This window comes from Lynx rufus, unplaced genomic scaffold (assembly GCF_022079265.1).
Source record: "Lynx rufus isolate CCGP_SWC_20201006 ecotype Redwood Valley unplaced genomic scaffold, mLynRuf1.p SCAF_2, whole genome shotgun sequence".
In the NCBI taxonomy this organism is placed as follows: Eukaryota; Metazoa; Chordata; class Mammalia; order Carnivora; family Felidae; genus Lynx; species Lynx rufus.
The window spans coordinates 124,907,353-124,919,483 of record NW_025814834.1 but is presented as its reverse complement, the minus strand read 5'-3'; positions in this window follow the sequence as shown (position 1 = coordinate 124,919,483).

Here is a 12,131-nt window from a genome sequence, read left to right as displayed (position 1 = left end):
AAGCTAGATGAGGAGCTCTCGGAGGCTCCTTCCAGCAACAACATTCTAGGATTTTACATGAAGGGAAAGGAGGAAGCTGAGTGGGGAAAGGAAAGAGGGGCAGAAGAGCAGTTTTTCTGGCTCTAAAGAAGACGGTGTCCAGACTCACTTTGGGCTTCCCCTCCCCCCAGTGCTCTCATCTCATCTGCAACTGTGGCCGGAGCATTCTGAGTCTGCCGCACACACCTCCCCGACTGCTCAGAAGCAGGAAGGGGGACTGGAGGAGGGATGGAAAGCAGAATGGGAGGAGGTTTGAGGCAGAAACTAGCAGCCTTCCACTCTTATGCCCTCCTCTCCTCAGAAATAGCCAAAGTACACATGCCCTGCCCCCACCCCAAGTCTCTCAGGCAGTGGTGTGACTGCCTTTGGACAGGTCCCCACGCTGCTCTGAGCAGTAAAAGCCTGCTGAGTTGTGCTACAAATAAAATATATTAAAACAAAATAACAATTTTTAAAAAAAAAGAAAAATTAAACCTCGGTAGGAAATTGCTAATGCCGTAGGCGAGAAGAATGGGCTCCTTTGACATGAGCCGATGTGTCACATTGTCTTTCCATCTCAATGCAATTTCTAAATAGGGAGCCCTTTCCCCATCCCCTCCTCCTCTCCAAGCCCCCAGCAGAGATGTAAAGGGAGCAGCCTGACGTTCATAGCCCATTGTCTGACGTCCAGGGAGAGACTGAGAGAGATAAATACAAATGTACTCACTGCTTTGTCAAGTGGATTGGAGCCAAGAGGGCTCTGACCCAGCCATGAGGGGCCCGTCTCCTCTCCCCACCTCCCCCATCTCCTGCCTAGCCAGGCATGTGGACACTCTGAGCAAGGGTTCTGAATTTACTCTAAGAAAACAGATTATCACTTGAACCCGTTCTACTGCTGGTGGAGAATTAAGTTGATGCCCTATATTGGGGACTGGGAACACTTTACACTACAATTTAAAACAAACAGTGCTATGGAATCCCTATGGGGTTTCTGTCAGGACAGCTTTATCAGTATTTCCAGCAGATGTCACCCCCTGCCCCCATCCTTCACACCAACATAGCCAATTCTAGCCGAAGCGGGGTGCCTTCTGCAAACCATGCCATTCCAAGCCATCAGAAGAATTTTCAGGAATTTCTGAAAAAGACGCAGAAGACATTGCAAAGCCCTGCACATGTGCCCAGGTATTTTTGAGAGTCCAGTCTTGCTTTTCTAAGAAAGGTCTGTGGCAATTCAAACCTCCTGAGCCAAGCAGGGGTACATTTGCCTCTTTCTTATTCCTTCCCCATCTCAGAGGTCTCATCTCTGTTCCATGCTCTCTGTTCAAGCATACTGTTCCTGATTAGACTTGGGAAGACTGGACAGGACTAATTGCATCCAGCAGGCTGGGCCTGGGGGAAGCAGAGGCAAGTTCAAGGTCAGAAGGCAACATCATCCCTTAAAGTTTTAGAGCTGTACCTAAGTAACCATGGTGTGCCTAAGGCTTTCCCTGTACTACTTGAGACATGAGAATAATTGGAAGAGAAGAGCCAGAAGGGAAGCCAGGTGTGCTCCTCTTCAGACTGACCTTGTGTAGAAGAAAGAGCACAGGCTTTGGAGTCAGAGACCTGTGTTCAAATCCCGGCTCTATCACTGACCAAGTGTCACACCTTAGGTGCTGTACTGTAGCAATCCAAACCTCAACTTCCTCATCTGTAAAATGGGACATATAAGGCCTGCTTTATACTTCACAAGGGTTATATGAGTTAAGTTAAACACCTAATATACTGTGACTGATTCATGGCAGGTGTCAAAACAAATGACAGTTCTTGTCCTCTCCCTCTCTCTGTCTCTCAGGTCACAGAAGGACATCCATGAGGCACACCGTCCAGAGGTTAACCCATATTCTTCCCTTGAACAAGTCCCTGAACACTGCCAAAAAGGAATTGATTCATTTAGTCTTATAACAATCCCGAGAGGCAGAATGGGTGGATGCTCAAAGTCCATTTGGCATGTGGGGAAATTAAGTGACTGGTCCCTGGTCACACACGCAAGGAGGCAGCAGAGAGATAGAATCCAGGCCTTCTGATTCCTGGTTAGTACCACTGCTTTGTACTGGGGAGGGTAGGCATAATTTTTTCTTCTTCTACAAAAAAAAAAAAAAAAAAAAAAGGTTATAGTACTTTTAAATTGACTTTATAATAAATAAAAAGTATTTGGAAATAAATTACAAACAGTGAAAAATTTACTCTTGTGTTTCTCTGCAAAGCTCTTGGCCCTCTGACCTGAGCCACCCCAGCTGCACGTGGGGCCCCATGGCTGCTCTGGAGGGCAGATCACATCACTGATAAAACACAGGGCTGGGACCAGGCGGCTTCATGGCTTGGGACATGTTTGGCTGCTTCCCTCTTGACAGCTGCTCAGAAGGCAGCTCAGGGAGCCTCTGCTGTGTCTGGATTGTGTTCCATGGTCAGAGTCCAGCTTCCAGGAAACAGCCAAGCCAAGATTCTTATAAGACCAGGACCCCAAAGACTAGAATTCTCCCCAAGGAGCCTGGAGAGGGTTTGCCGTCTCAGGGCTCTGGCTGCTGCACTAATGAAAAGAAACCAGATAAAATGCCCAAGCGAATTAAAACAACAATTCCAATAGGGCTCTGTCAGGACTAGGAAGTCTTAATCCTTGATTTCAGTAGTGGGCAAGCAGGAAGAATCAACAGAACATATATTCGGGTCAGTGGCCTGCAGCCCTCAGTGGAATTGAGGGGCTGAAGCCTCTAGAGAGAATAAATTTGTTCCCCCAATTTTAGCCTCTGTCTGTCCTATACAACAAAAATCCTTTTCCATCCTGGCCACCAAGATATAATTATCTCCATCTCTGCTGTTTATGAGAGGTACGGTAAGTGGTTTGAATGAGTCAGCCCCCCAACCTTTATTAATACTCCCATACGTTTGTAAGACGTGTTATGCTTTACACAGCACTCTCATATTTGCTATCTCACTTCATACAATAACCCTGAGAACTGGATATTCTTCTCCTAACTTGAGTGGTGAGGCCTCAGAGAGGCTACAAATAACTCTCTTGGGGTTATAGCTAGCAAGCGGCAGAGCCAGAATTTGAGCCTGTCATTTTCACATCATTCATTCATGGAGCATTTACTGGTCCTGTGCAGACCTGGGTCCACACCAGGCACCTGAGACACAGCCCTGTGTGATTTCCCTCCCGCACTGGCCTTCAAGTCATGCGCTGTGCAGAGCCCTCAATACACAGGCCTGTCCTGGGGGAGTGCACATAATCAGCCGTGGAGAGAGGCCACGCGTGGAATTGGTCTCAAATGAGTTCTCTGACCTCTTTGCTGCAGTGGCCCACACCTACATCGACTGTGAAATTCTCTTCTGTGACATGAGTCTCCATGGATTTCCCTCCCTTCCTGATTCTTTCACTCTCTCCCCTGCCCCCTCCCCACCTTTCCATTTTCTTGTAGGTTCAGCTCTCGTCCCTTCTTTCTTCTGTCTCTTCATATACTCCCTGAGTGATCTTAGCCACTCCGAGGGCTTCAAACACTAAATAATGCCAATACTAAGAGTAGCACCGCTAAACATTTACTGAGCACACACTCTGTTCCAGGACCTCCCTGCTTGCTTCATAGGGACTATATCATTTACTTCTCGCAACGACTCTGATTACTATCTGCAGTCTACAGGTACCAAGTGACAGGGCTGAATGTGAACCCAGGCGGTCCAGAGCCCAGACCCTCAGCACTCCAGATTCTGTCTCTCTGTGGTTCTACACATGCATTTCTAAATTCTCATTCAATCGCCTTTACCCCAGACCTCCTAAATCCCCTGTGTCCAAGACAGAATTCATATTTTCCCTCACGAACCTGCTCTTCCTCCTTAAAAGAAGACAAAACTAAACCAAACTAAACTAAAAAAAATCTCAGATCCCTCCTTGACTCTTCCCTCTCCCTTATCCCCCTTATCAGTGTGGCACTGAATCCTCCTGTTTTTATCTCTAAAATGTTTGAACCCCTGACCTCCCCACCCATGTCACTGCCCTATATGTCATCCTCTCATTTAAAATCCTTCGTAGACTTCTGGGGCCTTCAGGGTGAGGTTGACTTTCTTGAGCATGGCATTCAAGGCCCTTCCAGACCTGGCCTCTGTCCACCTATCTGGCCTCCTCTCCACACACTCCTTGTGTCCTCAGGCTGCCTGTGCTGTGCTCACAGAGTGATAACTCCCATCTCTTACCCTCACATCCCACCCAAACTTTCATGTTCCTGCAATTCCTCTTGTCTTCCACCCGTGCTCTCTCTAGATTCTGGAACTTTGCAATTGCTGTGCCCTGAACACCTTTCCTCTTTTCCTCACTCCACTGGTTCTTATAGGACACTATAAAGCCTACAGGTTAAGAGTGTGGGCTTTGGAGTCAGGTTGTCTGGGTTCAAATCTGAGATCTGCCATGTAGTAGCTGAGTGACAGTGGACAAGTTATTAAACCTCTCTGTGCCTTAGTTTTCTTGTCCATAAATGAGATGATAATAGAAATACCACTCTCATCAGCTTCCTCAGAGGTTTAAATGAGTTGACTACACAAAGCACTCAGAAAACTCCTGTCCTAACCTTCAATGCTGTCTTAGATGTCCCTCTTCTTATTAGCTCATTGCATGCAATGCTTACCTTTGTCATAGAGTTTTGCAACAGCACACTGTTGACTGTTACTAGACTGGGCTCTGTATTTTATTCATCTTTATGTCCTCAGTGCTTCATATCTAACGCACCTTCAGTGAGTGTCCACCGCTTTGAAGAGAGGTGAATGTGTGAACATAACATAGTACAAAGTATCGGAATCTGAACACTAGAGGAATGGGAGTTGAGTTAAATGGGTCAAGTCAGAGAAGGCTTCCTGGGGGAGTAGAGTTTTGAGATTTTAGGCAGGTGAGACTGGAAGGAATTGAAGAACACAGGAACAGCCTGTGATAAGACTTGGGGACAAAAAAAATCTGCAGTTTTCAAAAAGGGGAGTGAGCAGATTTTCTTGGAGCACAGACGAGGGCCAGGGTGAGAGAGAGGAGCCTTGCCCTCAGGCATCCCCACATTCACCGCTTCAGTCTCAGCGGATTTCTGTGGTGAGCTCAGTTGTTCAAGGCAGTTGGAAGGCAGGCAGAGGAAGATGCCGCCCCTGCCCTCCAAGAGATTCTGCTGACACCAGCAGCAGCTGCGAGGGAGCAGCTCCAGTGCCCCTGTGAACACACCAGAGTTTGGGCCACGAAAAGTTTCTTTATGAGAAGAAACTGCTCGTTTTTCTCAAGTGTTAAGTCATTGCTGTGGAGGAAGTGTGTGTGTCTGCTGGGGCAGCTGACTGTTTTCCAGGATAAATTTCTGATAATAACACGAAGTCATTACTGTGCAATTAGCACTGCTAATGGGGAATGCGGAGTTCCCTTCCCACTCTCTCCCTCCCTTCTTGCCTCTCTCTGCTCAGCCTCACCCTTGCACTCACATTCTTCTCTGACCTCTCCCTCCCAGCGTCCCACTGGCTGTGGGAGAAAAGGGCCCAGGGTGGCTCTGTCAGAGACTGGGTTTTGACTCCCAGGCCTCCCAAACTATCAGGGTGCCTAGGGAGCTGGGGGAGGGGAAGAGAACAAAGGCACAAGGATGAAGGGGAGGGAGAGCTTGGCCTGGGAGAACATCAATAAGATTAAAGAGGGAGGCACCCAGTAGCCCTTGGGGCAACTGGCCCTTTGGGATAAGGAACTGTGGTCTGCCATCACAGGGACCCTATCTAATGCCCTGGTGATAGGGGGATTTGATTTGTCCCAGCTATGGAGAGATCGCCCACTGCCAAGGCCAGGTAATGGGATTGTGGGTGGGTGATGCTGTATTTGTTTAGGCTGCTGGTAGGAATCGCAGCTAAGCTTAATGGAAACATATTTTGTTTCATTCTGAATAATTATCCCCCCCCCCACACACACCCATACACACACACACATGCGCACACACAGTGTGCACATGTACAAATTCAGGCGTTAGAGATACATGCATAGACCACATCCAGACTCACACCCCCAGGGGGATTTTTTAGGCATACTCCTGGAATCACTTGACAGATTCTCTGACACTCTCTCCCTCTGGGAGGCCACTGAGATTTTAGAAACTCACAGCAATCTCTGTCGGGTGGAGAGAGCCAGTCTTGAAACTACTGAAAAAATCATAGAGGGAACACCCAGAGTCCATTGAGGGGAGGCCAACCACACCACCCAGGGAAAGAAGGTGGGCAGAACAGGGAAGAAGGAGGAAAACGGTGAAGCCTACGGCTTAAGGAGGAGGAGGGACAGGAGGTTGCTGGAGTGAAGGGGCCTGGATGCAGAGGAGACTTCCAGATAGAGCGGATACGGGGGTGACAGCCAGGCCACAGCTCCACAGCTCTGGGGAAGCCCCAGAGAGAGCAAAGAGTTCCTCCAGCCCTAGCAGGAGGTGGATTGGATGGCCTGGTTCATCTCATAGCCAATTCTTTATGATTCTTGTGCATGCAAATTGGTGGTGGGGGGGGGAGGCAGTTGTTTTTAACTTGATCAATTCCCCCTTGCCAGGAAGGGAAGGAATAACTATGAAGTGTCTAAAGGCAAACGGAAGCGGACCACAAAGAGGGAGAGGGGCCTGTCCACAAACTGGAATACCTAAAAACGGCCACGTGGTCGGAACATCTGTTTTTAAGGTCTCCCAGCACTGACATCTTCCCATAGGGCTCGGTCACCTGCACCAGGGCCACAGGGCGACCCTCCAGGGAAGCCTCAGTGTCCCTTCTCTGATCATCCTGGCACTGACGCTAAGCGCCTCTAGAGGAGAAGTTCGGGACAGGTGGGGCCTGATTGGCCCCATGCCCCTGGGAATCCTCTCTCTTGAACCAAGGGCCTCATTTCTTGGTCTCAGTTTCACCCGAGAGCGGCTGCTGCCACCTCCACGGTCTACTTCCAGGGGAGTCGGCGCACCCCTTAATGCTCCCACCCAAGCGAAGACAAAACCCCCTCTTCTTTGGTTCTCCTCAGTGTGCAATGGCAGACCAGCAGTTTTAAAAAGAACCTCAGGCACTACCCAGGAAGAAATTACAGATCATATGAATAAGTTGGGGATAGTCGGATTCCCAAAGCACAGCCTCTGGTTGGAGAGTCACCAGGTGCCCGGGAAGGCTGAGCCAGAAGGGCAGGGCCGTCGCTGGGTTGCCAGAGGTCACCAGCTAAATAGCGGGGATGAGGAAGTCCGGGCATTCACCATAAGCTCTGCGGAGGCAGCCAAGTTGGCCACCTGTGCAAAACCAGAGAGACCAAAGCCAGAGGCCACTGGGCCCAGAGGCCAGCGCTGAGGTCCCAGCTGCAGACCCAGAATTTCTGAGGCCAGCAGGGATGGCGTCAACACAAGGCAGGCCAGGCCCCAGGCAACCAAAATTTATACCCGTCTCAAACTGGCCCTCAGGGTTGTTGGCTTGCTGTGCGGTTGAGTGGCTTGAGCGAGAGTAAAGAATTTAGGGTAGAGCAGAAAGCTTCCTTTCTTTTCTAGTTCTGCCAGTCTTCAGATGAGTAGTCGAGCCACACTAACCTCTGTGATAAAAGCGTGAAATAAGACCATAGTGAACTGTCGCCCAGGGAGTTGGATGACCCACCGTTTCAGCCCAAGACAACGGACGGTGGGTGAGGCCCAGCGGAAGTGAAGGGTATGGGCCTTAGAGTTCTGTCAGAGATAGATATTCATCCTGGGAGGCTGATTAATTCAATATATATAACACCACCATCCCCTAGCTTCCTTTTTTTTTTTTTCTTTTTTTTTTATATCTGTAAAAGGGGATAATTTGACCCACTGTTAGAGGTGTCAGGAGGTTTCAAAGTGGTAATACCTGAAAAAGACCTAGCACACAGTGACAAATAAATGGTGGCTGTATGATTGTTATTTAGACATGGTAAGTGATTACTGAGTGGCCTCGAATACAAGGGGATGGCCTTGATAAAGACCCCTATTACAGGCCTCCAAGTGAGCAACTACGTAGGAGCACTCATGTCCCCACATCCAAAATTGTCCTCAGCTCCAGCAGGAGGGATCTGCCCAGGTAACATAGGCAGATGTCTTTGCTGGCCTGGAAAACTTCAGATGGCCCCTTTTCTGTCTGCGCCAAGGTGGGCACCTAGTGGAGGAGGGGGCCGCTGGTTAAATAGAGCCATTTACACATAAATTATGCATCAGTGACCTTTCCTAGCTTAATTAGTCCTACTGCTGGGTGGTCTGGCTCTGGCACTAGGCCCTGGGGGGCAAATTCTGCTCACAGTCAGCAAAGCCCAGGGCCTGGAGCTTCTGCTTTTATCCACCCGGGTTTGTGTGGCCATTTCCACAGCAGGAAAATTCTCTCAGTGTGATGAAGGTCATGCCCTAGACCAGGGGCTGGACCCCTTTGGGCTCTCTTAATCCCTTTGACCTTTGCAGAATCACCTTATCCTTCTTCTAAGCTTGATATCCTTGCCGTTTCATTTGAGGAGTTTCGAACCCAAGGATTATTAATAAAGCTGTCATACTAACAGATCTGCGGGCTCTTAAACGGGTAGCTAGAAAGAAATACATTCAGACAAAAAGTGCGCAGGACGTTCTATGAAGGGGTGACCCTCTGGAGCCTCCAAAGGATTCTGTTAGCTTGCAGCCTTGAGAGAGGAGAAGAGGTTGACCCTTTTTTTAATAGAAAATTTCAAGCATGTACGAGAGTAGAGACAGTAAAATGAAATGCCACGTATCCGTCACCTAGCTTCAAATATTATTAACATTCTCCCAACCTTGTTTCGTCTCTTCCTCTTCCTTTTACTTTCCTAAAGTGTTTTGAGGCAAATTCCATTTTACTTGTCAATTCTGCTGCATGCACCTCTGATAAAAAACTTTAAATATGTATATAAAGATTTATCACCCCAAGAAAGCTCACAAAACAATAATCCCCTAGTCTTACCCAGTCCGTATTCAAATTACTCAGTTGTATGAAAGGCATCTCTTTACATTTGGCTTGTCTTGGTTAGGATCCAGAGTGGTTTGGTTTTTAATACTAGCTTCTGGCTTTCTCCATTCAAAGTTGGTGACCCAATGGAATGACCTAGCAAGCAGCCAGACACGGGCAGTATCAGTGTAAGGTGGAGATGGGGACATGGAGAAAAACCTACTTTCCAAAGACAAAGCCTGAACCCCAGAAAATCGTTTTAAGCTTGGGCTTTTGGGGGAACGTGCCGTGGAGCCTTGAGAATAGAGGGAAGGCTTTGGCACAGTATTATATCGATCCCCCGGGATAGGCCTCCTGTGACCACTCCAAAACTGGGTTTGGGTCTTGGCCAGAGCCTTTGTGCTGCCCCCGTCTCAGGAGTTAGGGCTGTCTCTTCCATTCATGGATTTAAGGAGAGGTTATTGGGCATCTGCTCTGAGCTGATTGCTGACAGAACACGCAAGGAACAGACACGGGCTGGTTGCCACAAGACAACGTCCTAAGCCCCTTGTCAAGCGTGTGCAAATTGTTACAGAAGCCAGAGGAGCCACCGAGTCTTCTGGGAAGCAGGCAAGGCTTCCAGAAGAGGCCACATTTTCAACTGATTCTGGAGGTGTTGGGGCTTCTGAGGAGGCCAGTGCATCAAATCTGCAGATTTTAAGCCAGAAACAGACACGGAAATCAGAACCTGCTTTATTACAAGTAAAGCCAAATTGGGGTAAACAGCTCAGATCCAAGGCCCAAAGGGGCTTCCTGCTCCTCATCCTGAGTGATTTCAAATTGAATACAACGGGGGCGCCTGGGTGGCTCAGTCGGTTAAGTGTCTGACTTTGGCTCAGGTCATGATCTCTTGGGTTTGTGAGTTCGAGCCCCGTGTCGGGCTCTGTGCCGACAGCTCGGAGCCTGCTTCAGATTCTGTGTCTCGCTCTCACTCTGCTCGTCCCCCGCTCATACTCTCTGTCTCTCTCTCGAAAATGAATAAACATTAAAAGAATTTTTTTAAATAAACTGAATGCAATGAAGAAGCACAGAGGATGCAGACCACTGAATGCAACACTGAAAAAATAGACACCTTGTACAATGTTATCGTGAACAGGTCAGAGCTCCATTAGAGGGGACCCTGGACAGTGAGGTTGAGAAGTTTGCTTTAGACAGTGTGGGCCAGCAGAAGCTGTGGATGGGCTCAGGGTGCCTCACACAAGAGAAAGGAAGGCTTCCTGTTGGTCTGTGGCCTTCATGTCCTTGCTCAAGGTGTTACCCTGGCCCGGGAGCCCTGCCCAGATCCTTTCAACCCTACTGTATACCACACACACTCTTCTTCAACAATCTCTTCAGTCGCTTCTGTTCTCCACGTCAATCTCTGCAGACGCGCCCACCCACACCACACGCAAAGAGCCCCCAGGACTCCACATAGGCCCTTTCACCTTACCCAAAGCCTGTTGCCAATGCTCATGTGGACTTCTGGATGGGGTCCCTGCCTCGGGTTTCCTTTGTATCCTTACTATGCTTAGCACAGGTGCCTACTCTTGGTTTGGAAGGAGGCTGTTTCATTCATTCATTCATTCATTCAACTAACGATCAAACCACCAACTAAGCCCAGGAGACACAATAGGGAGCAAAAACAACTCTCCACCTTATGAAGCTTATAACCCACTGGAGGAGATGGATTATGAGCAAATAAACAAGTCTATAATATCATGTCAGGTGGTAAGAAGTGTCAAGAAGGAAAATTAAGGGAGGGAGAGAAGACGGAGAATAATAGGTGATGCTTTTATTGGTATAGGGCATTCGGAAAAACTTTCCTGAGGAGATGATATTTGACCAGAGTAAAGTGAGGCTGTAAGACATTTGAACACTCAGGGGAAGTAAACTCCAGACAGAGAGAAGAGCCAGTGCAAAGGCCGTGAGGTGAGGATGTGCTTAAAATGCTCAAGGGAGCCTCAGGAAGGTCAATGTGGCTGGAAACAAGTGAAAGAAGGGAGGGGGATGGCAGGCAAAACCGGGGATGCTGTAGGCTGTACAATATGCAATATGGTAGGCACTAACCACATGTGGCAATGTGGATTCAAATGGAATAAAATTTAAAATTCAATCCCTCAGTTGCATTGGCTGCATGTCAAGGGCTCAATAGCCATGTGTGGCTTGTGGCTACCATATTGAATAATATACATGCAGAATATCTCCACTGTGGCAGAAAGCACTGTTGGGCAGAGGGGACGTGAAGCCTCTCATAGACACCCTTAAGGGCTTGGGATTTTACTCTAAGAGTGTTGAGAAGCCTTGGAATTTGGGGGCAAGTGTTCATGATTTGATTTATATTTTAATGGCTCATCCTGGCTATGTGGAGAATGCATTGGAAGGGCCAATGGTGGAAGTAGAGAGACCTGTTAGAAAAGTGCCATAATAATCCAATGGACCAGGATGGTATTGGTGGATGTGGTGACATTTAGTTGGATTTTGGACCTATTTTAAAGACAGAATCAAAAGAATTTGCTGATCAATTAGATGTAGGGTGTGTGAGAGAGAGGAGTCAAAGATGACTCTTAGGTGGTTGATCTGAGGAACTGGATAAATTGTGGTATCATTTATGGAGCTGGAGATTCCTGGGAAAGAGAGATTTAGGTGGGGGAGAGGGTGGTACAGAAATCGTGTAATCAGTTTGCACATGCCCAGTGTGAGATACCCACTAGACAGTCATGTGGAGATAAAAAGAAGCCGTTGAATATTCAAGTTTGGAGTACAGCAGAGAGCTTAGGGCTGGAGATAAACATCTGAGAGATCAGCTCTAAAGCTGTGAGGCTGGATGAGGTCATCCAAGGAGAGAGTGCAGTAGAGAGCAGAGGTCCAAACACCGAGTGCGGTGACCTGCACCATTAAGATGCTGGGCAGAGGATCCCCACAAAGGTAACTGGGAAGGAGGAGCCAGTGACGTGGGAGAACAAGAGAGGGTGGTGCCCTGGGAGCCAAGTGGAAAAATGGTTTTAAGAAGGATCAGCTGTGCCAAATGCAGCTAAGAGATCTAATAAATGAGAACTGAGCCTGGGTCACTGGATTTGGCAACATGGAGGTCACTGGTGTTAGGGATGGAATGTTTGTGTCCCCCCCAAAATTCATAGGTTGATATGCTAACCCCC